The 27,987-nt window shown below is 35.1% G+C and overlaps 2 long non-coding RNA genes across 2 annotated transcripts; one reads left to right on the top strand and one right to left on the bottom strand.

Annotated features, from left to right (window-relative positions):
- On the bottom strand, positions 1-25,525 carry LOC146916521 (uncharacterized). The gene is made up of 3 exons (XR_015015100.1): positions 24,851-25,525; positions 7,713-7,882; positions 1-388 (listed from the first exon to the last, which is right to left on the bottom strand). It is a non-coding gene; the product is annotated as an uncharacterized LOC146916521 (long non-coding RNA).
- Positions 25,526-27,545, top strand: LOC146916520 (uncharacterized). The gene is made up of 2 exons (XR_015015101.1): positions 25,526-26,907; positions 27,009-27,545. It is a non-coding gene; the product is annotated as an uncharacterized LOC146916520 (long non-coding RNA).
- Positions 27,546-27,987: the final 442 nt, after the last annotated feature.

Below are 27,987 nucleotides of genomic sequence, written 5' to 3'. Positions count from 1 at the left end.
TTGTGGTCACTGCCTGAAATTGTTATTCAATTGGTAATTTACATGTTGATCATACCTGCATGTTCTTTATTCTACTTAGGTTTGCTGAGTTGTATATCAATAAGAAATTGACTTTTAGTTACCGAACTGTTCCGAACTGAACTGAACTGTTTCGAATCGAACTGAGTTGTTTTGAACTGTTAGTAATTGTTCATTTTTTTTTTGGTTCAGTTCAGTTCAGTTTTTCGTTTTTTTGCCCACCCCTAGTGGAGATATTGATGTGCTGAATTATTTCTCATTATATCATTTTGTATTCTTGCTCTTGATGTAGATGTTTCCAGTCTTCGCTTCTCATCAGGTTTTGTTGATCCTGTTCATGCTGGTGCAGCTTTGCATTGTTTGTTACCAGCTGTGTTCATATAGAATATTTAGTTCAAAGGACCTTATGAGAGGAATGCTAGAAACACACAACTCTTCTGAAGATAGGTTTTAATTATAACTGATTGTAGTACACAACATACAAATCATTAGAATGGACTTGGTACTGCATTATAATTATGTTGGATGACAATGTCTAGATATTAACAACAATTATATGTATAGTTCAAAGAATTAGGAAAACATATGCAAATGATATTAAGTGATAAAAAACAGTAATAAACATAAGTTATAGGAAACGGAGACATCGAAGTATTCCTGTGGGTTGAAGGCAACAGAGACAGCAACATATCCACTTTGATGGTGAGAAATTGGAAAGGAATCGTATGGAGTTAGAGGGGGACTGGCTTGTTTTGGCAAAGGAGAAAGTGGAATCAATGGTCCGAATCTAATGGTAGATTATTTTTCAGCTGCTAAAAACGGTTAATACAGTTTCATTATTATTTGGGTAATATTTTTTGAATAATATTTGTTTGGTGAATTTGATCCAGTTTCATCATTATCTAGTGTCGTTGGTTCAACTAAACTTTTTCTTACGAGTGCATATTATGGATTACGCGAAATAAAATTAAGACAAAAATATATGATTCGTCTTTTAATTTAAATCTGGTTTTAATTTTGTATGATGAAAGTTTGGGTTTGTTTATGAGTTTTTGATTTTTATTTTGATAAAAATGATAATAATGTTATCAATTTTTAATATAAAAGATTAAATCGGAAAAAATTACATATGTGTTACCTTAAATTACTTTAAAGGACAAATTGTATAGTTTTTACACCATCAGTACATGTAAAACAATCTCATTTATTATAGGGTCGTACATGATTCGTCTTTTTTTAAAACGATAGACTAAAATCGTTCGGATAAATATTGAGTGACCAAAAAGGATGGAGGGTGGCTGGTTAACAACATAGTTAGGGTTGTAGGTGATGGGTCTTCCACTCTTATTTGGAAGCACAGTTGGTTAGGTGGAAATCTGTTGTCAACTAGGTTTCACATATTGTTTGACCTAGCAGAGAATAAATTAGCTTCGATTACTGACATGTTCTATCTAGGTTAGGGGGAGTTTGGGGAAGCTTGGAGATGGAGACGTAGGTTGTTTGCTTAGGAGGAGGAGTTTGTGATTGCGTGTGTCGATCTTTTATCATTGGTTGTTTTACAGGGTCATAAGGAGGATATGTGGATTTGGAGATTTTATTCTTCTGATCAATACACTGTGAGTAGCGCTTAACAGTTGATGATTGAGGTTGTTGATCATGATGCGGTGGACAAGGACTACCATGACTTCCATTTTATTATGTGGTTTGCTTGGCATTTGCTTGGCACTTTTCTTGTAGTGAAGGATTTATCCACCTTATAAATACAAATTCTCAAGAGTAAAATATGTGTTTCTTGTATGAATCATATCAGAGGTGACAAAACAACTCAAATCTTAATGACAATTTTAGATATAACCTAATTATTACGATCTCTTTTCAAAACAACTTATTTATCCAAAACAGCTTATTACAACCTCTTTTCAAAAAACAGCTTATTTATGCAAACCAGCTTTTAACGACCTCTTTTTCAAAATCAGCTTATTCAAAACAGTTTATTCATCATAAACAGCTTATTACGACCTTTTTTCAAAAACAACTTATTGAAAACAGCTTATTCATCCAAAAAAAACTAATTACAATCTATTTTTCAAAAACAACTTATTCAAAACAGCTTATTTATCCAAAACAGCTTATTACAATCTCTTTTTAAAAAACAGCTTATTCAAAACAGTTTATTTATGCAAAATAGCTTATTACGATCTCATTTTCAAAAACAACTTATTCAAAACAACTTATTTATAAAAAAACAACTTATTACCACGTCTATTTCAAAATCAGCTTATTCAAAACAACTTATTTATCCAAAACAGCTTATTGCGACCTCTTTTCAAAAAGCAGCTTATTCAAAACAACTTATTATCACGTCTTTTTCAAAAACAACTTATTCAAAACAACTATTTATCCAAAACAGCTTATTACAACCTCTTTTCAAAAAGCAGCTTAATCAAACAGCTTATTTATGCAAATCAGCTTTTAACGACCTTTTTTTCAAAATCAGCTTATTCAAAACACCTTATTCATTGAAAACAGCTTATTACGACCTCTTTTTCAAAAATAGCTTATTGAAAACAGCTTATTCATCCAAAACAGTTTATTACAATATCTTTTTCAAAAACAACTTATTCAAAATAGCTTATTTATACTAAACAGGTTAATACGATCTCTTTTTCAAAAACAACTTATTCAAAACAGCTTATTTATACAAAACAACTTATTACAATCTCTTTTCAAAAAAACAACTTATTCAAAATAGCTTATTTATACAAAATAGCTTAATACGATCTCTTTTTCAAAAACAACTTATCGAAAACAGCTTATTTATGCAAAACAACTTATTACGACCTCTTTTTCAAAAACAACTTATTCAAAACAACTTATTTATCCAAAACAGCTTATTACGATCTCTTTTTTAAAAATATTATTCAAAACAGCTTATTTATCCAAAACAGCTTATTAAGATCTCTTTTCAAAAAACAACTTATTCAAAACAACTTGTTTATACAAAACAGCTTAATACGATCTCTTTTTCAAAAACAACTTATTCAAAATAGTTTATTTATACAAAACAACTTATTATAATCTCTTTTCAAAAAAACAACTTATTCAAAACAACTTATTTATACAAAACAACTTAATACAATCTCTTTTTCAAAAACAACTGATCGAAAACAACTTATTTATGCAAAACAACTTATTACGACCTCTTTTTCAAAAACAACTTATTTATCCAAAACAGCTTATTACGATCTCTTTTTTAAAAATATTATTCAAAACAGCTTATTTATCCAAAACAACGTATTACGATCTCTTTTCAAAAAACAGCTTATTCAAAACTGCTTATTTATGCAGTGCAGCTTATTGGATGAATACGCTGTTTTCAATAAGCTGTTTTTTGATAAAGAGATTGTAATAAGCTGTTTTGGATGGATAAGCTGTTTTCAATAAACTGTTTTTAAAAAAGAGGTCGTAATAAGCTGTTTTGGATCAATAAGCTATTTTGAATAAGCTGATTTTGAAAAAGACTTGGTAATAAGTTATTTTGTATAAATAAGCTGTTTTGAATAAGTTGTTTTTGAAAAAGAGATCGTAATAAGCTGTTTTGCATAAATAAGCTGTTTTGAATAAGCTGTTTTTTGAAAAGAGGTCATAATAAGTTGTTTGTATAAATAAGTTGTTTTGAATTAGTTGTTTTTAAAAAAAGAGGTCGTAATAAGTTGTTTTGTATAAATAAGCTGTTTTCGATAAGTTGTTTTTGAAAAAGAGATCGTATTAAGCTGTTTTGTATAAATAAGTTGTTTTGAATAAGTTGTTTTTAAAAAAGAGATTGTAATAAGCTGTTTTGGATAAATAAGTTGTTTTGATTAAGTTGTTTTTGAAAAAGAGGTTGTAATAAGCTGTTTTGAATAAGTTGTTTTTTGAAAAGAGGTTGTAATAAGCTGTTTTGCATAAATAAGTTGTTTTGAATAAGCTGTTTTTGAAAAAGACGTGGTAATAAGTTGTTTTGTATAAATAAGCTGTTTTGAATAAGTTGTTTTTGAAAAAGAGATCGTATTAAGCTGTTTTGTATAAATTAGCTGTTTTGAATAATTTGTTTTTAAAAAAGAGATTGTAATAAGCTGTTTTGCATAAATAAGTTGTTTTGAATAAGTTGTTTTTGAAAAAGAGGTCGTTAATAAGTTGTTTTGCATAAATAAGCTGTTTTGAATAAGTTGTTTTTTGAAAAGAGATCGTAATAAGTTGTTTTGTATAAATAAGTTGTTTTGAATAAGTTGTTTTTTGAAAAAGTTATCGTAATAAGTTGTTTTGTAAAAATAAGGTGTTTTGAATAAGGTGTTTTCTAAAAAAGAGATCGTAATAAGTTTTTTTTTTTTATAAATAAGCTGTTTTTTAAAAATAGTCGTAATAATTTATTTTTTATGAGATAAGTTGTTTTGGATAAATTTCAAGATAAATTACAAAGTATAACACAATGTATTGTTTTTAAGAGAAAAAAGGGTAAAGTAGTAAAATTATAACATAAGCCCTCCATTTCCTTTCATTGTTGGTTTTTTAACTCCCAAACAAGGGGAAGGTTTTCCCTCCTTTCTACCTTCCCTCCTTTCCTTCTCTTCCCTTCCTTAGCCTTTCCTTTCCTTCCCCTCAAAACTCGCAAACAAAGTCTTAATTGATTCATGTGTTGCTGTTCATATATCCATATAAAATTATGACATTAAAAGATTTAAAAATCGTATTTCTAAAGCAACTCTCTCAATTAGTGAAGAGATTTGAATCCTAATCATGATTTACAATTACATGGTCATTTTTCTTTTTCCTCTAGACTTATTTGAATACAAAATATAAAATTTCCCCCGGCTTTATTTAGTTCTTTTTTGTTCTGTTTGTTATGAGGTTGTTTTATTGAAATATTATTTGAACTTGATACGTTTAAACAAAAGTAAAACTCCTAATTTTTCTGCTTTAGTTTACTGGTTTTCCTATCCTAGTAGCCACTATGGTCACTATCTTACCGGTCTTTTGTTGGAACAAGTAATTAAAGTTAAACTCAGGATTACATATTTAAATTACATATCAAAATCTTTATCTTTCGACAACAGATTGCTATGGAATTTGTATGACATAACATGGATGATTTATTGGGGGGGGGGGGAGAAAGAAAATTTGTTGGGTTAATTGGACGAAGGTTTGTTAACCTAGGGGAAAAAGGGGGATTGGTGTGAGAGATATTAAGTTGGTTAATATTAATCTCTTAGCTAAGTGGAGATGGCGTCTTCTTGAAGATCAACCATTATTATGGAAGGAGGTGCTTCAAGATAAGTATGGGCCGAATATAGCATGGTGGTAGGGGAGGCTTGGCCGGGGTATGCTTCGAGGTGGTGGAAAGATTTAATGGCGCTGGAGGAGGTTGGTGGGGTGAGGTGGTTTGGTAGGAAGGTCACTAGTAAGGTGGGGGGGTGGTAGGAATACGCTTTTTTGGAAGGATACTTGGCTGTCTTGTGAACCATTTTGGGAAGCCTTCCCTCGCCTTTTCTCTCTTGCGGTTACTCAAGAGGTTAAGATCGTGGAGGTGTTCAATAGGGAAGTAGAGGGGGAGAGATGGAGTTTAATTTGGCGGAGAAAGTTGTTTGAATGGGAGAAGGAGAGCCTCCTTTTGCTTATAGGACGCTCGGATGGGGTGGTCCATAGGGAGGGAGTGGATAGGTGGTATTGGAGACCGGATAAGGAGGGAATTTTCTCCGTTAAAACGTGTTATTTATTGCTCCAAAATTTGAGGCCTTTGGATGGAGTGTGAAGTCAAGTGGAGGAGGTTATTTTTTGCGCCGGCTAAGGTGGTGGCTTTTTCGTGGACCTTATTACTAGATAGGATTCCGACTAAGGTTAATCTTGACAAAAGAAGGCTTATGGGGATTGATGATTTCCTTCATTGTGAATCGGCGGTACATCTATTCCTTCATGTAGGCGTTTTCTTTGTTAGGTGTTGTTGCTTCCTGTTTTGCGGTTTGGGTTCTCCTGCTTCTTGGGAGTTTTCTTTTCTTGTTTTCTTTCCCTGCTGTATCCAGGATACAGGGCCTGGTGTTTTGTTCTAATTGCACCACTCTTTCTCTCCTTGAGAAGGTTGTGTTGGCTTGTTTAATAAAGTTTGGCTGTTCAAAAAAAAAACATGGATGATTAATATTTACCATTAATGTTTTATTTTGAAATATACATGAATGAACATTAATCAATGCTTAAATTTTTTTCTTTCTCCCATAATTGAAATATAAAGGCTTGGTTTTATGCTTATTATTAAGGAAAATATCTACCAATATTTCCATTTGATGTTAATGTTTGGATTTTATATTATATTTTGTGTTCATGGTGTAGATCTGAGCTCAAGGATAACGCGCACCTCACTGATCTCCCAGAGAAAGTGCTTGTTAAAAAGCATGATATTGAGATATGCGAAGCTGAATATTCAAAATTCAAAGAAGAGATGCTGGAAGAATTAAAAAAGTTATGACATTTATTCCATAAGCCGAATAAATGTCATACCTTTTTTAATTTCTTCCAGCATCGCAACTCTGGATTTTGAATATTTGGCTTTACCAATCTCTCTAGCAAGCTTTTCAGCAAGCTCTTTCTTTGGGTGATCAGTGGGGTGCGTGTTATCATTGAGCTTAGATTTACATCACGAACAACAAATACAAAAATCAAGCCTTGATATTTCCAATCATGGGAGAAAGAAAAAAATTAAGCATTGATTAAAGTTCATTCATGCATATAAGCAGAATGGTAGATATTAATCATCCATGTTATGTCATACAAATTCCATACCAATATGTTTGTCGGAAAATAAAGATTTTGTTAAGTGATTTAAATATTTAATCCTGAGTGACCATAGTGGCCACTAGGAAAGGAGAATCAGTAAACTGAAGCAGAAAAATTAGGAGTTTTACTATCAAGTTCAAATAATATTTCAATACAGCAACCTCATAACAAGCAGAACAAAAAAGAACTAAATAAAGCCAGGGAAAGTTTTATAAAAGAAAAAATCCTTTCATGTATATTTAAATTTGAACTGTAAGCTACAGAAAAGTTAAAAAGTTGAACTGTAATTATTCAAACTTTTTAACTTTTATTTATTCATGTATATTTCAAAATAAAAGCATAATGGTAAATATTAATCATCCATGTTTTCTTTTTAAAAGCATAATGGTAAATATTAATATTTATTCATGTATATTTATTCAAAATAAACTTTTTAACTTTTTCTTTTATTTATTCATGTATATTTCAAAATAAAAGCATAATGGTAAATATTAATATTTATTCATGTATATTTATTCATGTTCTTTGTATTCAGTATTTAAATCCTTGTCAAAATTTGAACTGTGCTACAGAAAAGTTAAAAAGTTTGAATAAATAAAAGTTGCAAAAACTGTAAGCCCCTGTTGATGTTAGTAAAACGGTAAAAAAAAATTAAAATTGGGTGGACACAAGGATTTAAACATTCTATTTCATTACACACATAAAAAGAAAAAAGTTTAAACAATAATAATTAATTAAATAATTATTAATTTTCAAATGATTATAGCATGATTCAAAAATGAAATTTATATCACAGTATTTTTTACATTTATATATAAGTAACTTGTTAAATCTCCATAAAGAATTGGTTGTGAAATTAGAAAATGTCAGAAAAATTGCTTAAAACATACTTGTAATTTCCACTGTCATATCTTGTATGTAATCACTATCCTCTATGATCTCATCAAGCTCCTGATCAGATTTGATTCATCAACGCTGAAGGATGTGCTAACAACATAAGCTACTTAAAGTGACTGTGGTAGATCTCATTATTGGTGCAATGTAACATGTGCTTGGATTTCTACAAGATGAGGAAACATGAATAAAAATAAATATATAAGAAAATCAGTTAAGTGCTAATCAAACTCTTATGTAGTTTTTTAACATAATGAGAACCAAATCAAATAGAGATTAAAATCTCACAACTACTTTTTGAAAAAAAAAAATTATGTTTTTGATAAAACAATCTTAAATGAACATGATCTAACTCTTTTCAAAGAAGAATGTTCAAACATGTCATTGTTATAATATATATGGTTTGATTTTAATGAGAAACAGAATATCAAAAGACCAAATCAATGTGTTAGATCATTTGGGAATATTCATACATGAAAATAAAGAAAATGCTAGATCAGAACAATAGGTAATAAAAAAAATAGAGAGAAAAAGAAACTTGATTAGCTGAAGGAAACTCATCTCTTCTCAAATTATAAGCACTAGGGAAAGTGGAAAAAGAGAACATTTCCGTTAATAATGAAACAAGTTTTGATGGGATGAACTGATGAACTTTTATATGCCTAAACTACATTTTTCGTGAGTGATGTGGTTGCATATAGTTACGGGAAGCTTGGAAGAATGGCACGTTAAATAAGGAGATAGTTTATGAGGAAGTTGAGACTTTTAAGGAAGTGGGAGAAAAAGTCTTGGATGATGTTCCACACCATACAACTGTAAGGGGCAAAAAGACCGTACTTTCCGCTACTATTTTTATCGTGCTAATATTTGTAAATAAAAATTTAGGGAAACATTTGTAAATTATAAACGGTGTTCTTTGTAAAATTTTGATTTTATAAAGAACACATTTGTAAACTTGTAGGACATTGATTTTTATTTATTTTTTAGTCAGTAGCCTACTGGCTAGAATTCACCTTATAAGGTGAATAAGTGGGGTGTCCGGGGTTCGAACCCCGACCCCTGCATATAATAATGCATTTTAGGACATTGATTTTAATATAGTAGTAGAATAAACAAACATCTATATAATGTAATTTTAATCAAAATCAAAATGTCATAGAAAAAAACATTGCTTATAATTTAGGAGTACGGGGGTTTGGGGGTCAAGAGGATCAGGGAGATTAATCTTGCTTTGTTAGGTAGGTGGTGTTGGGGAAAGGTGAATGAGAGGGATGGTTTGTGGTTTAAGGTGTTGGAGGCGAGATATGGTGTGGAGGGGGGTAGGAATGGCTCTGTTTGGAGGAAGGAGGTGGATCACATTCGTCATAGTGCTGGTTTGAAGATGGGTGGGTGATTTGAGGATACCTTAAGGGGAAAGGTCAGGAATGGAGTTGATTCTTTTTCTGGACTGATAGGTGGTTAGGGGATTTAGCGCTCTTTGTTAGGTTTCAGCGTTTTTATGACTTGGCTAAGACTAAGGGGTTGTCAGTGGTAGAGATTTTTCAGTTAGGATGGGGGAGAATGGTGAGGTGTGAAAGTGGCGGCGGAGGTTGCTGGTGTGGGAGAGGAGCTGTTCGTGGAGTGTATGGATTCTTTTCGTAATTTGTTTTTGTAGGTGGATACTCGAGATCGCTGGCTTTGGATTATAGATCTTGAGGAAGGGTATACAGAGCCTGGAGCGTATAATTTAATCAAGTGGCATTTACTGTATTGGTCTCTCCTAGGGTTCCGCCACCCTTGTGAGAGTTTGTTGTCGATCGGTTTGAAACTTTTCAATCTTGATCGTTTTGTGTTTCTGTTCCTCATCGTATGGAGTTTGTTTGCTTCCCCATGTATTATGGTTGATCTCACAGCAGCACCGTTCATGTCCACTGAATTGAAGCTTTTTCAATCTTGTTCCTTTCACGTTTGTTTTGTTTCCTCACCTGTTTGCTTTTGATTGGGCTGTAATCGCGCGCCGCTTTCGATTCCCTTTTCACACGTTGCGACATCGTTACTCTTTGCCGTTTTTGCTAGCTGGTGTGGTCCTCTCAACCTTCTCGCCGTTGTGCTTCCATCGTTATCTCGCCACCGTGTTGTCACCGTACTTGTTAATCTGCTCATTCTTGAACCATGCTGTAATCTTCTTCTCCACCCACTGTTTTTGTTTTTGATTGTTTGTCCACTTGTTGCTTTTGTTCTTGTTCACGTGTCACACTTCCCCATTATTTGAGCTCTTTTTGCTTAATTAACAATTAGCACTTATAGTACGAGAGTTTTCTATGGTGTCTTTCAATTAGGTGTTGTTTTGATTCTTTCATTCACCTTTATCTAAGGGATTGGCTTTGGATTATTGTATGTTTGAAAAGTAAGTTTTTTCTGCCATCACTTTGTTCGGTTCCAGACTTGTTTCTACAGGTTGGTGTCAAGAGATATGAGTGTCATTAGTTGGAACTGTCGGGGTTTAGGTAGCCCGAGCACAATTCCTAATTTAAAGTTCCTAATTCGAACCTATAAGCCGGATGCAATAATCCTATCTGAAACAATGACAACGTCTAACAAAATTGAAGATTTGAAATATATGTTGGCTTTTGATTACTGTTTCTCTGTCGACCGTATTGGTAGGGGAGGAGGTTTGGCTTGTTTATGGAATAAGAATTTTCATTGTACTATCACGAATTTCTCCCAAAATCATATTGATATGGAGGTTAATGATTCTTTGAGAGGTAGATGGAGAGAGTATGCCGGAAGGTGGTAGACGAAGAGAGTCCTGGAATTTACTTAGACAATTATCCAATCTTTCTCAACTTCCTTGGTGTATTATTGGAGATTTTAATGATATCTTAGGTGCAAACGAAAAAAAGGGAAGGTCAGACCGTCAACCATGGCTTATTCAAGGCTTCCGACAAGCTGTTTTGGATGCAGGACTTGCAGATATTCATATGGATGGTTATGCTTTCACTTGGTTCAAAAGTCTTGGAACTGTTCGCGCTGTGGAGGAGAAATTGGATAGAGCTATGGCTAATGATAGTTGGCTTGATAAATTTCAGAACGCAAAACTTGAGTGTCTTACTACCACATCCTCTGATCATTACCCTCTTTTGTTGGATTGTGCTCCGCAGCCTACGCCTAGTTCCGGTCAACGTCGCTTTCGTTTTGAGAATGCGTGGCTTGTTGAACCCGAGTTTGGGCCTTTTGTTTCTCAAAGATGGCAAGGTTACGGTGATCGTCCTCTTGTGAATAAACTCAATCAATGTGATGTGGATCTATCTAAATGGAGCATGAATACTAACCAAAACACCAAGCAAGAGATTCGCAAGACTCAACGTAAGCTTGAAGCTATCCGTTCACATGTGGATGCTTCTAATGTGAATTATTTCAACATGTTAAGACAGAGGTTGGATAAATTGTTGATCAAAGATGATATGTTTTGGAAACAACGTGCTAAGACATTTTGGTATCGTGATGGGGACCTTAATACGAAGTTTTTCCATGTGCCAGCAAGCACCAGAAGAAAGTTTAATAGAATTGAGCATCTCGAAGATGAGAATGGTTTTAAATGTCAGTCTGAAGATGGTCTGAAGCACATTGCACGTGATTATTTCATGCATCTCTTTCAAAAATCACCAAGCTCGCGTGCAAGCGTCATTAATTTGGTTCCAACTTCAATCACCGGAGATGATAATGATATGTTGACTGCGCATTTCACTTTAGAGGAGTTCAAACATGCAGCTTTCTCCATGCAAGCAGATAAATGTCCAGGTCCAGATGGTTTTAACCCAGGTTTCTATCAACATTTTTGGGACACTTGTGGTCATGATGTTTATCAGGCATGTTGTCATTGGCTAGCAAGTGGCGCTTTCCCACCACATGTCAATTCTACTAATATTACTCTTATTCCAAAAGGTGATTCTCAGACTTCAATGAAGGATTGGCGGCCTATTGCTCTCTGTAATGTTGTGTATAAAATAGTAGCCAAAGTGCTTGCTAACAGGCTCAAACAGGTGCTTGATAAATGTATCTCTATTAATCAGTCAACTTTTGTCCCAGGTCAATCTATCTTAGACAATGCTATGGTGGCTATTGAAATTGTTCACTATATGAAGGCTAAGGCAAAGGGAAAGAGTGGAGATGTTGCACTTAAGTTGGACATTAGTAAAGCATATGATAGATTAGATTGGGATTACCTACGAGAAATCATGATTCAAATGGGTTTTTCATCTCGATGGGTTAGTTGGATTATGCTTTGTGTTGAGACGGTTGATTACTCGGTCTTGGTTAATGGAGCATCAGTGGGTCCTATTGTGCCAGGACGCGGCCTCCGTCAAGGGGATCCCCTCTCACCTTATTTATTCATCATTTGTGCGGAAGGACTCTCCTCCCTTATTCGTGAAGCTGAACGTTGCAATAATATTAGAGGTACTTCGATATGCACAAATGCACCTGTTATTTCTCACCTTCTCTTTGCAGACGATTGTTTTCTTTTCTTTAGAGCTTGTGAAAGTGAGGCTATTTGTATGAAAAATATTTTGACTACTTATGAAGAAGCTTCGGGGCAAGCCATTAATCTCCAGAAGTCTGAATTATTTTGTAGTCGCAATACTCCAGATGATTTAAAGAATCTTGATAGATCTCTGGCAAGTGCACCAAATACTATCGAAGTAGTAAAAATATCGATCCCACGAGGACTGTTTTTAACTTCAATAATTCAATTGCGTTATAAAAAAAATAGGATGTATAAAAGTTTATTTTGTTTTGCCACTAGGCAGTAGATTTGGTTTGATTTTTAAGAAATCAATTAAAAGAATAAGATTTGATTAAGAAAATATGGAGAGAGATGAGATCAGGTCTTCGAATCCTCTATGTTTCCCCTAATTGGTTACTGCACCTATTATTACTAATGATTTTCTAGTTTCACGATAGTTAACAAATTAGCCCTAATCAATCCCTTGAGTTAGGACCCTCTTCTTAAACTACAGCCCCTAATTCCTTAGGTGGTCTAATAATCCTTGAAGGTTTTATGAACGTTAACCTAATATCACTAACAAACGATTATCTATTCCTAGACTAACCATGTCTATTAGAACAATTCAATTAGGTCAAAGTCGAAAGCTATGGTCAGTAGTCATTCGATCTCACAAAATCATGTTTATATTTGATCAGGATATAAAAAGCATTAAGAACAATTGAATTGAATAAAGACTAGAAATTCATTAATAAACAATAGAGTTTCACAGCAACATATGATCAATTAGGGTTACATAGGTTCATCTCCGACCTAATCTCTAAGAGATTTAGCTACTCATAATTGAGTTTACAAATAGCATAATCAATGAAAGAATTAAAACATACATAAACTGGGTTAGAGATGATGAAATCCTCTCCGCTGCAGCCTTCTGGGTGTTAAAATCGCACTTTAGCTCTCCAAAATCGTAATCCTATGTTTGAGAGTAAGTTGGGCTTAAATAGGCAACTTCTGGATCGCCCATAATCGCATTGCGATTTGCAAATCGTACCATGATGGCTTCTTTGAACCCTAATTTCCTTAAAAGCCCTTCTTGAAATCGTATTACGATCCAACTTCTTGAAAAACATGCTCTCTGACTTCAAGAAATCGCATTGCGATTAGAGAATCGCAGTACGATTGGCTTCAATCCAGTTCTTCCAAATTTGTTGCTTTTAACTGCTCATGGACACTTAATGTTGCTTAGAACTCTATCAAAATGTCAAAATAAGTCCTAAAAATTACGTAATGACAGCATGTCATCACAACCCCAAACTTAAACCATTCCTTGTCCTCAAGGAATTTGCTTGCAACAGTGACAAACGACAGTAAAATAACAGTTACCTGACAAAACGATAGTACCCAAAAGTTCATTCTCCTTCTAGCTAAAGATGAGCTAGTCTGACTTGTTCGCATCCACCAATTCACAACTCCTCGCATCAATTTGAAATAGGGTTCTACCAGTCGACATGCAGGTCTACATATTACCATACGCTTGAAAAGTTTCTAAATATCAATCAAAGTCAATATCATTACACACTTTTGAGGTCTTCAGGGTTATAACGGGGCTTAGGTGAAAGGTGGGATATATTTGGATAAGTAGGCTACACAAAATTTGAGTTAGGCATTCCTACGAAAGTTAAGCACAAAATTCAATCCATCATTCATTCACCTTATGAAACAACAATCAATGTAAAGGTACTAGAGAATATTTTCAACAGTAGGGACAATCGAGTTTGAAGTTACTCGGATTTTCAATGTGTTTTGTCCCTTTCTTTTCATCATTTCATTTTCATCATATATATATATATATATATATTTTTTTTTTCATACACCATTTTTGTGTGTATTTTGCATGACAATTTCTTTTTCTTTCATTTTTGTTCTCTTATTCTCTAGTACCCCTACCCCAAACTTAATTGGTTGCAAATTCCAATAGCAACCCCAAACTTAATCTTTAGCAACATCCTGCAATGCATTAACTCAGAAAATACATTAAGGGACAAGTCCTAAAGGTCTTTAGGCTTGTAATGTAGTTTGTCACCGAACAAAAAGTTCTAATCCTACTGGCTCAAATTGACTAAGAAATGGATAATATATAACAATTAAAATCAGGGTAGGCTTCAAAAAGGCTCATAGGACCAAGCACTTTTGCCTCAGTGTGTATATGACAAAGACCAATCAATAATAGAGAAACAATGCAAGTTCTAGAAATGTAGTTGCATGAAAAACTAATCTAAATATAAGTAAATTGAAAAACAAATTTGGCAATGAACCTTATGGCTGAGATTTCTGGGAGTATGTGACTACCTAGCAACGCCGTACACTTCGCCTTTGAATCAAGTCACCCCTCCTTTAGAACTTTTGGAATACCGTTTCATCAAACTGTTACTAAACTGGAATAGGTCACATAACAAACAAATTCGTCAATAATAAACAAGTGCAGGAGCAATTACAATAGGGAAATAAGTTATATGGACTTTGACATTAAAAAGAAAATAAATTGAAAACAAAGTAAATCTAGTGGGTTGCCTCCCACTCAGCGCTTCTTTATCGTCACTAGCTTGACTGCTAAGGATCCTCCGAGGTCCTTCAGAATGAGTGCCACCCTTCCTTTTGGTAGGTCGCCACCTAGGTATGGTTTAACTCTTTGTCCATTTACTTTGAAACTTCGATCTCCTTCAGGTGTCACTAGTTCAACAGCTCCATATGGTGACACACTTTTGACCAAGAATGGTCCAGACCATTTTGACTTGAGCTTCCCAGGAAACAGCTTCAACCTGGAATTATACAACAAAACTAGTTGTCCACAGTTAATATCCCTAGACACTAAGTTTTTGTCATGATACCTTTTTGTCCTGGCTTTATAGATGAGCGCATTTTCATACGCTCTAAGCCTCATCTCCTCAAGTTCATTAAGTTTCAAAATTCTTTTCTTACCAGCGGCTACTTGATCAAAATTTAAGGCCTTAATGGCCCAATAAGCTTTATGTTCTAGCTCGACTGGAAGATGACATGCCTTCCCATAGACTAACTGATAGGGTGAGAACCCAAGATGGGTCTTAAAGGCTGTCCTATATGCCCACAGTGCGTCATCTAATTTCCTAGACCAATCTTTCCTATTTGACGCAACCGTCTTATCCAGAATCTGTTTCAGCTGTCGGTTTGAAACCTCTGCTTGACCACTAGTTTGTGGGTGATAGGGAGTTGCAACTTTGTGCTTAATGTTATACTTTTTGAGCACATTTTCAAGAAAATTATTGCAAAAATGCTTCCCCCATCACTTATCAATACTCTAGGGGTTCCAAACCTAGTGAAAATATTCTTTTGAAGGAAGTTGACAACCGTTTTGGCATCATTAGCAACACATGGTATCGCTTCAACCCACTTTGTGACATAATCAACACAGACTAGAATATGGAGATAAGAGTAAGAGGAAGGGAATGGTCCCATAAAATCAATACCCCAACAATCAAATGGTTCAACTTCAATGATTCCTTTTAGGGGCATTTCATTCCTCTTTGATATGTTACATGTCCTTTGGCATCTGTCACATCTTGTTGCAAAGTCGTGGCAATCTTTGAAAAGGGTGGGCCACCAGAATCCACTTTGCAAAATTTTTGCAGCTGTTCTTTCTCCACTGTGGTGGCCTCCATAAGCTGAGCTATGGCAGTGCCATATGATACTATGTGCTTCCTTACCTACAACACAACATCTAATCAAACCGTCAATACCTACCTTAAACAGATACGGGTCATCCCACAAGTAGTGGTTTGCATCTTTGAAGAACTTTTTCCTCTGAGGGTAGGTCAGATCATCAGGAACTATGTTGCCGGCCTTAAAGTTTGCCATGTCAGCAAACCAAGGTCTTTCTCCAATAGCAAACAGCTGTTCATCGGGGAACTCGGCCTTGATGGCCTTCTCCTTCTTTGTCACCTCATCATTCTCCAGCCTTGAGAGGTGGTCAGCTACCACGTTCTCGACTCCCTTCTTGTCACGAATTTCAAGATCAAATTCTTGCAATAATAGGATCCACCTCAACAGTCGAGGCTTTGAATCCCCTTTAGTTAAGAGATATTTGAGAGCTGCATGATCTGTAAAAACAATGACTTTGGAGCCTATTAGATAAGAACGAAATTTTTCCAATGCAAAGATTACCGCAAGCAATTCCTTTTCAGTTGTGAAATAGTTAACTTGATTTTCATTTAAAACCTTGCTTGCATAGTAAATTGCATGAAAAAATTTGTTCTTGTGTTGGCCTAGGACTGCACCAACAGCATAATCACTTGCATCACACATAAGTTCAAAAGGTAAATCACAATCGGGTGCAATGATTATTGGTGCAGTCACCAACTTGTTTTTAATCAAAGAAAAAGCATTTAGACATTCAGAATCAAAATTAAACTCATTTTCTTTGACCAAGAGGTTATAGAGGGGTTTGGAAATTTTAGAAAAGTCTTTTATGAACCGCCGATAGAAACCGGCATGCCCCAAGAAACTCCTCACTCCTTTAACATTGATGGGTGGAGGAAGTTTCTCTATAACCTCTATCTTGGCTTGGTCTACCTCAATGCCTTTAGCACTTATTTTATGCCCCAAAACTATACCTTCAGTTACCATAAAATGACATTTTTCCCAATTCAAAACAAGGTTAGTTTCGGTGCATCTTTTAAGTACATCATTTAAATGGAACAAGCATTGATCAAAAGACTTACCAAAAACAGAAAAGTCGTCCATAAATACCTCAATGTTCTTCTCTATCATATCAGAGAAGATGGAAAGCATGCACCTTTGAAAGGTTGCCGGCGCATTACACAGCCCAAAGGGCATCCTTCGATAAGCAAACACTCCAAATGGACAAGTGAAGGCAGTCTTTTCTTGATCCTCCGGAGCCACTGCAATTTGATTATACCCTGAATACCCATCCCAAGAAGCAATAAAAGGCTTGGCCAGCCAATCTCTCAATCATTTGATCCATGAATGGTAATGGAAAGTGGTCCTTTCTTGTTGCCGTATTCAACCTCCGGTAGTCTATACACATTCTCCAACCAGTGACAGTGCGGGTAGGTATCAATTCATTTTTTTCATTTGCTACCACCGTCATTCCTCCTTTCTTGGGTACCACATGAACTGGACTTACCCATGAGCTATCTGAGATAGGGTAGATCATACCTGCATCTAGTAACTTCAGCACCTCTTTCTTCACCACTTCCTTCATTGTTGGGTTAAGTCTCCTTTGAGGTTGAACCACCAGTTTGTATTCAGCCTCCATGTGTATTTTATGCATGCAATAAGCTGGACTAATACCCTTCAAATCAGAAATGTTCCACACCAAAGCTCCTTGATTGTCTCTTAACACCCTCATTAATTTTTCTTCTTCCAAAGGTGTCAAGGTATTGCTAATGATTACTGGTTTAGAGGCATCCTTAGTGAGAAAAACATACTTCAAGTGAGAAGGGAGTTCTTTTAATTCTGGATTTTTCTCTCCTTCTCCACTCAAAATAGGAGCATCCATAGAGTGCTTACCCATTAATTCTTCTATTTTTACCGGACCCAACTCTTGCTTGCTTGCTTCTAGTTGCTTCACATAATTACTTACTTCAAGATCTTCATCATCTCCACCTTTTGCTATAGAATTCACAATTGCACGTTCAAGAGGGTGTGTTGGTTGATGTTCACAAGAGTCATCTTTAACTATTTCTTCAACAATGTCAATCCGGTAACACTTGGGATTTTCATCTTTGTGCTTCATGGCCTCAAATATATTAAACACTACTTGCTCCTTATGGAATCTCAACATTAGCTCTCCTTTCTCAATGTCAATCAAAGCACGGCCAGTTGCAAGGAAAGGTCTTCCTAGAATGAGTGGCATATCCTCATCTTCAGCCATATCTAAGATCACAAAATCTGCCGGAAATACCAAGTCATTAACCTTGACTAGCACATCTTCAAGTATACCGAAAGGATAAGAGATTGACCGATCAGCTAAAGTAATGGTCATTCTTGTTGGTTTTGGTTCCCCACACTTAAGCTTCTTCATCATTGAAAGAGGCATCAGATTGATACTTGCTCCCAAGTCACATAAAGCTCTTCCAATGTCTACCGGTCCAATTGAACAAGGGATAGTGAAAGCTCCAGGATCCTTCAACTTAGGTGGCAGCTTCTTTTGAAGAATAGCACTACAATTATCAGAAAGTGCTATGTTCTCATCATCCTTAGGCTTCCTTCGTTTGGTTAACAAGTCTTTCATGAACTTAGCATACAACGGCATTTGATCAAGAGCTTCACCAAAAGGAACATTCACCTGAAGTTGTGAGAAAAGTTGCATGAACTTCTTGAATTGACCTTCATCCTTTTCTTTCTTCTTTGAAAGGTGAGGGTATGGAAGCTTCACATATGATGGAATAACTTGTGGTTTATCTCCATCTTTCAGAATTTGACTCTTCGACTTCCTCAAGATTGAATCTTCATCAATTAACTTCTCACTTTTTTCTCCCTCTATTTTTTTCTTCCTTTCGTTTTCAAATTCTCCATGATCATTTTCTTTTTCAACTACACCCTCATCATTTTTTTCAACTACATCATTCTCCTCCACCTCAACTACATCATCAACCTTCTTTGGAGCTTTTGGAACTAAAGGTGTCAAAACCTTTTTGCTCCTCAATTCAATAGCATTACACGACTCATTCTTAGGGTTGTCTTTAGTGTTACCTGAGAATCCGCCTTTACTTTGTTCAGCCAATTGCTTAGCTAATTGCCCCAGTTGAGTTTCAAGCATCTTCCTAGAAGCTTCATTGTTCTTTCTTTCAGCTTCTTGACTCTTTTTCATCTCTTCAAAGTTGCCTTGAGTCATCTTCATGAAGTTCATCATAGTTTCCTCAAGAGCTGATGGCTTCCTTTGTTGTTGTTGAGGAGGAGTGAGCATCTGAGAGTTCAAAGCATTGTTGTTTGAGTAGCTTAGATTTGGATGCTTATTGATGCCTGAATTGTAGTATTGATTCTGCCTTTGATAACCTCCCATGAAGTTAGCTTCTTCACTTGATCCTTCTGGAACACATTCACCGTTGGGATGTTCTTCACCACATAAGTCACACTTGATTGCAGCCACTTGTTGTTGCTTATGAGCCAAGGTGAAGCCTTGAAACTCCTTAGTTAGAGCTTCAATTTGTTTGTTCATAGCTGCTTGGTTAGCAAGGATAGCAGTTTGTTCACTCACCCCAAACACTCCTCTTTCTTTCTTCTTAGCTTCAGCCCGATACTCATTTCCAGCCATGTTCTCAATTAAAGCTTGGACTTCATGATCAGTTTTTCTCTTGAGACTACCTCCCGCGGAAGCATCTAAGAACATTCTAGTGTTTGGTGTTACCCCCTCAGTGAAGATTTGGAGGTATTGCTTCTCGGTGAACTCATGATTCGGGCATCTCTTAAGAAGTAAGTTAAATCGCTCCCAAGCATCATACAATGATTCACCTTCTCCTTGCTTTAAGTTAGAGATCTCCATCTTCTTGTCCCAATACTTAGACATAGGGAAATATTTCTCCAAGAACTTCAGCTCTAACTCTTCCCATGTTTGGACAGTCCCGTTTGGTATTGTTAGCAACCAATCTTTCGCTCTTCCCGTCAAAGTGAAAGGAAACAGCCTTAGCTTCTTTTGTGCTTCAGTCACGGTGGCTGGTTGAACACAAAACTCACAAGTTTCAGCAAAGCGGCTCAAGTGTTCATGAGGACTCATAGCTTCAGTCCCATCGAATTGCTTATCCCTCAAACCATTGAGGACAGTTGTCTTGATGTCGAAAGCTACGGGGTTAGCTGGTTGAAAAGTGTGGGTCAGTTGACCGCGATGAGTGGCTAACCCGTAGTCTCCTAGCTTAGGTCTTGGTGCAGGTTCTCCCATGATAACAGATTTAGGAGAAGCAGATGTTTCAGATTCAGTTGAGAGTGACTCCGGTATTTGTTCTCGAACACCCGATGGAACGGAATGGGCTAACCTTTGCAACCGGACAGCTTTCCGGAGTGCTCTAGCAGTCCTTTCAATTTCTGGATTGAATTCGAGATCGTCGGCGCTCACTTTACCTTGCATAAACAGCAAAATACCTTAGTAGCACTGCACAATGCAAAGTAATCAAATAAATACTAAAACAGAAAAATAAAATTAAAAACAGAAAGTTAAATTGCAGAAATCCTAAATTATAACGTAATTGCCTTGTTGAAATAAATCAACAGTCCCCGGCAACGGCGCCAAAAACTTGATAGATCTCTGGCAAGTGCACCAAATACTATCGAAGTAGTAAAAATATCGATCCCACGAGGACTGTTTTTAACTTCAATAATTCAATTGCGTTATAAAAAAAATAGGATGTATAAAAGTTTATTTTGTTTTGCCACTAGGCAGTAGATTTGGTTTGATTTTTAAGAAATCAATTAAAAGAATAAGATTTGATTAAGAAAATATGGAGAGAGATGAGATCAGGTCTTCGAATCCTCTATGTTTCCCCTAATTGGTTACTGCACCTATTATTACTAATGATTTTCTAGTTTCACGATAGTTAACAAATTAGCCCTAATCAATCCCTTGAGTTAGGACCCTCTTCTTAAACTACAACCCCTAATTCCTTAGGTGGTCTAATAATCCTTGAAGGTTTTATAAACGTTAACCTAATATCACTAACAAACGATTATCTATTCCTAGACTAACCATGTCTATTAGAACAATTCAATTAGGTCAAAGTCGAAAGCTTTGGTCAGTAGTCATTCGATCTCACAAAATCATGTTTATATTTGATCAGGATATAAAAAGCATTAAGAACAATTGAATTGAATAAAGACTAGAAATTCATTAATAAACAATAGAGTTTCACAGCAACATATGATCAATTAGGGTTACATAGGTTCATCTCCGACCTAATCTCTAAGAGATTTAGCTACTCATAATTGAGTTTACAAATAGCATAATCAATGAAAGAATTAAAACATACATAAACTGGGTTAGAGATGATGAAATCCTCTCCGCTGCAGCCTTCTGGGTGTTAAACTCGCACTTTAGCTCTCCAAAATCGTAATCCTATGTTTGAGAGTAAGTTGGGCTTAAATAGGCAACTTCTGGATCGCCCATAATCGCATTGCGATTTGCAAATCGTACCACGATGGCTTCTTTGAACCCTAATTTCCTTAAAAGCCCTTCTTGAAATCGTATCACGATTGGCTGGATCGTATTACGATCCAGCTTCTTGAAAAACATGCTCTCTGACTTCAAGAAATCGCATTGCGATTAGAGAATCGCAGTACGATTGGCTTCAATCCAGTTCTTCCAAATTTGTTGCTTTTAACTGCTCCTGGACACTTAATGTTGCTTAGAACTCTATCAAAATGTCAAAATAAGTCCTAAAAATTACGTAATGATAGCATGTCATCAAATCTCATTGCTACTACTCTCGGTGTTCGTCAAGTGTTGGGTACAGGTAAATATCTTGGACTACCTTCTATGATTAGCCGTAGCTAACATGCAACTTTTAAATTTATTAAGGATCGCATCTGGAATAAAATAAACTCCTGGAGTAGTAGATGTCTCTCGCAGGCTGGAAGGGAGGTTCTCATTAAGTCTGTTTTGCAATCTATTCCTTCCTATGTGATGAGTATTTTCCTTCTTTCGGGATCCCTCATAAATGAGATAGAGAAAATGTTAAATTCCTTCTGGTGGGGTCATAATTCAGCAAACTCTCGAGGATTGCACTGGCTATCTTGGGAGCGACTTTCAGTTCCAAAGGTGTTTGGAGGTATGGGAGTTAAGGGCCTTAAGGCTTTTAATATGGCTATGGTTGGTAAGCAGGCTTGGAAGTTGGTTTCTTCTCCAGAGTCTCTAATCACTCGTTTACTCAAAGCTAAATATTTTCCTCGAAGTGACTATTTTGGAGCTAGCATAGGCCATAATCCTAGTTATGTTTGGCGTAGTATTTGGAGTGCTAAAGATGTGATTCGGCGTGGTTTTCAGTGGAGTATAGGTACAGGTGAACACATACCAGTTTGGGATCACCCTTGGATCAGTAATGTTGCACGAATTTTACCATCAACTCATCATCACTTGGAGTGGTCATCCATCACTGTTTCTGACTTGTTGATTACTCCCATGAAACAGTGGAATATGGAGCTCATTAATACTTTTTTTTGACACTGTTACTGCTAGAAATATTTTTAACACTCAGTTGCTTCCTTCGGTAACTCATGATGTGCCTGTTTGGAAGTTTGAAAGGGATGGTACTTATTCAGTTAAAAGTGCTTATAAGGATATTTTGAATCATGATGTGGCAGTTGTTCAACATCGTGTGCCGGGTAACTGGAATTGTATCTCGAGTTTAAAATTTCCCCCAAAAGTTAAGAATTTCCTTTGGCGAGCTTGCTGTAATTGCTTGCCCACGAGAATCCGTTTGCAATCTAAAGGAGTTCAGTGTACTGATAGGTGTGCAGTGTGTGATGATTTTGGAGAGGATAGCACTCATTTGTTCTTTATGTGCAGTAAAAGTATGCTTTGTTGGCAACGTATTGGCTTATGGAGCCCTTTGATGGCTGTTTTTGATATTAATGTCAGCTTTCCAACCAATGTGTTTGCTATCCTACAACACTTGGATCAGCAGCAAAAGCAAATTTTTAGTGTGACCCTTTGGAGTATTTGGAAGCATCGAAACAATAAGGTATGGAACAACATTACTGAAACAGCTCAAACTATTTGTGCTCGTGCAGGTTCTCTTCTTACTAGCTGGAGGAATGCTCAGGATATTCGACATCCTATCCCTCAGAATCCTGACACCCCGAATGATTCGAAGTGGATCAAACCAAGTCCCGACAGGTTTACATGTAATGTTGATGCGTCCTTCTCTCAAGCTCAGAATCGGGTCGGTATTGGTGTTTGCATTCGAGATGAAGAAGGTCGCTTTGTTTTAACCAAGACGGAATGGATGACTCCGCTCCTTGATGTGGACTTGGGTGAGGCTTTGGGTTTATGATCAGCAATGTATTGGGTTCGCGATCTGCAACTAGGAATTGTGGACTTTGAGCTTGACTCCAAAACTGTGGTAGACAGTCTTTATGGTAGTAAAAGTGGCGTCTCTAATTTTAGCGCAGTTATTAATGATTGTAGACGTCTGTTAGCTTCTGATTTAGTAACCTCTGATGTTAGGTTCATTCGGAGACAGGCCAACGAAGTTACTCATAGCTTTGCTAGAGTGGCATTGCGTCATGCCAGTTTCCATATTCATATTAGGATTCCATCTTGTATCTCTACTATTATTATGAATGAAATGCAATAAGTTTCTTCTTGTCAAAAAAAAAGAGCCTAGAGCGTATCGCGACATTACTGATAAAGGGCCTCGTCTTTGGGTAACTCTTTCGGGTGAAATTTGGAGTCGAGACATCCCTTTGATGGTGTCTCTGTTTGTTTGCGGTTATTACGCAATAGATTTCCTACAAAAAATAATTTATTTAGAAGATGTATTCTTTCACAAGAGGCTCAAAATTGTGTTGATGGGTGTGGTGAACTGGAATCTGCAGATCATCTTTTTTTGCGTTGTTTGTTGTTTCGTTCTCGATGGAGTGGCGTGTGTCATTAACTTGGTTTTTCCACAGCTTCTCCTGGCAACTTATTTGATCACTTGCTTTAGTTTGGGAATTTAACTGGTATTACAAGATTAAAACGACCACTCTTGTTGATTTGGTGTGCTTGTTCGGCGCCTAAACTCTTAGATAATGTTAAGCTTCTCTCTTTCTGGTGGCTAAAGGAAAAATCTAAAAATTTTACTTTTGATTACCATAGGGTGGCTTAACCCTCTGTTGTGTGTTGCATTGGTTAATTGCTTGTTTCTTTTCTTGTTTCCTTGTTTTCAATTTTGTATTGGACATTGTATCTTTTTTTAGCCTCTTCTTCGGTACACCTTGTGCTGGGAAGAGTGTGGTTCAGTCGTAATATAATTCATTTTGTTAATCTGGGACGGAGGGAGTAGCAAAGAAGACTGAATAAACTTCTGAAACATTGGCATATGCTGGAGGGTTATGCCATAAATATCCAAAAACAGTTGCTTTTCTTTAGCATGCTTTTGGTATGTGTTCATAAATTGGTTTATTCCTGATAGCCAATGGTCAGAACACAGAAACACTTTTTGGTCCACCCTACTATTTCAGATTCTTGTACACCGTAAAGAAGTGGAAAACAGAAGCAGTGAACAAAATCAAGGAATATTTCTTATATCTACAAGTTGATTCTTTAGTTTAGTGGCATGTCAATCTTGGCACAAGAGAATAATTCCTTATCCTTCAACTTTAGTGTGAGAACTTTTTAAAAACAAAATTTGAATTCCTTGTTTCTCCGGTACTTCCATATTATATTGCGCATAAATATGAAGGAAAAAAAAATCTAAACAACATTGAATTAACATAAATTGATTTAGAAGATGGTTATTCTTCATAGAAGATATGATATAATGGGTTTTTAGTAAAAAAAAACAAATGGGTATAGCTTACTAACTTACACCTTAGGGTTTTGGGATGGGTGTAATTTAGTAGTCCCATATATATATATATATATATAGAGAGAGAGAGAGAGAGAGAGAGAGAGTGTTTTCTAACCTGTGCAATGTTGCACAGCTTAAGCCTTAATTAATGCACCGAAACAATTTCATTTAAGGGCAGTAAAGCAAATGTGTGTGACAGACAGGGAGAATGTGATAGAAATTCAGAGATATTGACCCACCCACCACACCACAGGTACCACTTCCCCACATATTTTGGTTGATGTTGTTCGTAACTTGCCTTGTTTACAACTGAATAGTCTAATCGTGTTAACAAAATAACTTTTACCATCTTCAACGTTGCGCCTCCTCCTCCGACATGTCGAAGTATTATCGGCGTCGATTGTGAATTGGATAGTGATGTTGGGCTTTATGGGAGAACCTTCATGTTTTTTTAAGAGATCCTTCATGTTTAACACCACATAAAATTGAATAACCACCACCAACATGATTTATTAACCTTCATGTTTAACGCTGAATTGGATTAAATCACCACCACCAACAAGATTTATCAGAGTTTTATTTTTTGATAGAAGAAAGAATCAGAAAGGATTGATTCTCCATCGTCACATTTTCAATCAACGTTTATTTCGTCTTTTTTTTTTTTTTGCTGGAGAAGAATATGAAAACTGTCTCTGTTATCTATTTTCCAGAAGAAATGCTAATTAATATGATAGAGAATAGGTTAGAAAGGTTAATAAGAGAGAGAGAAAAAAAGGTGAAGAAATGCTAACTAATAGGTTTTTTCTAGATTACCCTCTCTTATTTAGAGGGTATTTACCCCCTCATGATATCAACCAATCAAAATGTAGTATACATTGGCAACATTAAATGTCAAATAAATGAGTAACTTTTTTCTATAAAAAAAAAAATCAATTTTAGGTAACTTTTCATACTTTTAATTTTTATTTAATTATAGACAAGATTACATTATAGGTCCTTTATCTTATTTATTTGTAACACTTTGGTCCTTTATCTTTATTTTTTTCCGTTAAGGTCTTTTATCTCTCATAAAAGCACATATACATCATTTTTCTCATTTTTATATTAAAAAAATACATAATTTTATTTTTTAAAATATATTTTTATTAAAAATGAAAAAAAATCCAGAAATATGATGAAGATGTTCATCGTCTTCATCTTCTTTCTTTGAATCTTCATCATCTTCATCGAATCAGAAAAAATTCTACACAAATATATCTCAAAATATCATGAATTAATGTTATGTTCACCTCAAATCTTCTTTTAAACACAAAAATCAAAACTCTATAGAAAAGAGATTTAGTTTCATCACAAAAAAAAAAAAATTAGTTATATAAATTGTCACACCGTATATTATTATTATTTTCTAACTCAATATTCAAACCCTGCATAAAAATAAACCCAAAGTTTAGAGCAGCTTTGCACATCAATTTTGTTGTTTCCGGAACAATCTTAACTTTTGTAAAACCTAACCCTTCCGCCAGTGACTAAGCCTCCACCATCCGCCTTGCAACATTTGTGAAATTAAGGTTTTGATTTTTGTGTTTAAAAGAATATTTGAGGTGAATATAACATTAATTCATGATATTTGGAGATATATTTTAGTAGAATTTTTTTTATTTAAAGAAGATGATGAAGAGTCAAAGGAAGAAGATGAAGATGATGAACATCTTCATCATATTTCTGAATTTTTTTTTTCATTTTTAATAAAAATATATTTTTAGAAATAAAATTATGTATTTTTAAAAATGAGAAAAAAGATGTATATGTGCTTTTAAGAGAGATAAAGGACCTAAACGGGAAAAAATAAAGATAAATGACCAAATTGTTACAAAAAAATAAGATAAAGGACCCCAAATGTAATCTTGCCTTAATTATATTTAGTTGTTCAATCTTAATTAGTTTACACGACAAGACTGGCTTAGAACAATTAAAATTTCACATCAAATTTCTTTCATCTGAATGTCCTTAAATTTATCCGTTACATTCATAAAATTTCTTCTTCCCATTTTGATTGTTCAATTTTGTCGTTCTAAACTGCCGCATTTTTCAATTTTCGTGAAAATCGTCGTCGTTCGTTTGATTTCAAATATCGTGAGAATTATCGTTATTTCCAGAACCACGTCAGATATGGTGAGTTGATTTTTCTTTTTGATTTGATTTTTCTTGGTTGTGAGGTAGTTAATTATAACAATTGAGCAAGTCATATGTTATACTTTAAGGATTGCTAGCAGGTGTTGCTGCTGTGATGTTTTGGGAGTTTGCTAGCATTTTTTTCGGTTGCTGCTGATATGGTTATGTCACGAGGCTTTTGTTCTTTTGTTTGGACTTAAAGGCTTTGGCTGATAGTGGGGTAGGTCTATGCGTGTTAGCAGATTTTATTAGGTTGGCTACTTAAATAAAAAAAAAGTCACGATACCTGACACGGTTCTAGAAACAACGACAATTCTCACTATAATTTGAAACTGCAGCAGTTTGGAATGACAAAATTGAACAATCAAAATGGGAAGAAAACGAAAAAGAAACAAGAATTGATCAATAGGGAAGAATAAAGAAGAAATTTGAATGAGGGAGATGTTTTTGTTCTCACGTTCGGGGTTGTGGAATGGAAGAAATTTTATGAATGTAAGTGATGAATGTAAGGACATCCAGATGAAAGAAATTTGATGTAAAAATTTTATTTGTTATAAGTCTTGTAGTGTAAATTAATTAAGATTGAACACCTTAATATAATTAAATAAAAGAGTAAATTACACTCTTCTCCCCTCAAAGATTCTTGAATTACATTCCCCTCCCCTGTTATGTTAAAATATACACTCCCCTCCCCTCTTATTCCAAACATATTAGAAAACATTTCATTCCCCTCCCTTAAGAGAAGCTTGAATTACATTCTTCTCTCTTCTTATGTTAAAATCTACACTTTACTTCCTCAATAATCTAGCAAAAATAAAATAAAATAATCTAACACACTTAAAAAAAAGTACCACGGGTCTATTTTAACATAATCAAAATTTGAATACATATTTTTCGCTATTTTTTAATCACAATTACATTAACATATAATTTTAAACCCTATTATAAAATATGAAACAACCAAAAAATAAAATTACAATAATTACTAAATACAATAAAATATGGTTATATAAAAATTAGTTTTATACTATAAATTATAAACTTAATAGCAAAATATTTAAGTTTAATTACCATTGATAT

This window comes from Medicago sativa, chromosome 6 (assembly GCF_051527215.1).
Source record: "Medicago sativa cultivar Bolivia chromosome 6, Bolivia_mono, whole genome shotgun sequence".
Classification (NCBI taxonomy): domain Eukaryota; kingdom Viridiplantae; phylum Streptophyta; class Magnoliopsida; order Fabales; family Fabaceae; genus Medicago; species Medicago sativa.
The sequence above is the reverse complement of the archived record's forward strand: the minus strand, read 5'-3'. Positions and strand labels throughout refer to the sequence as shown.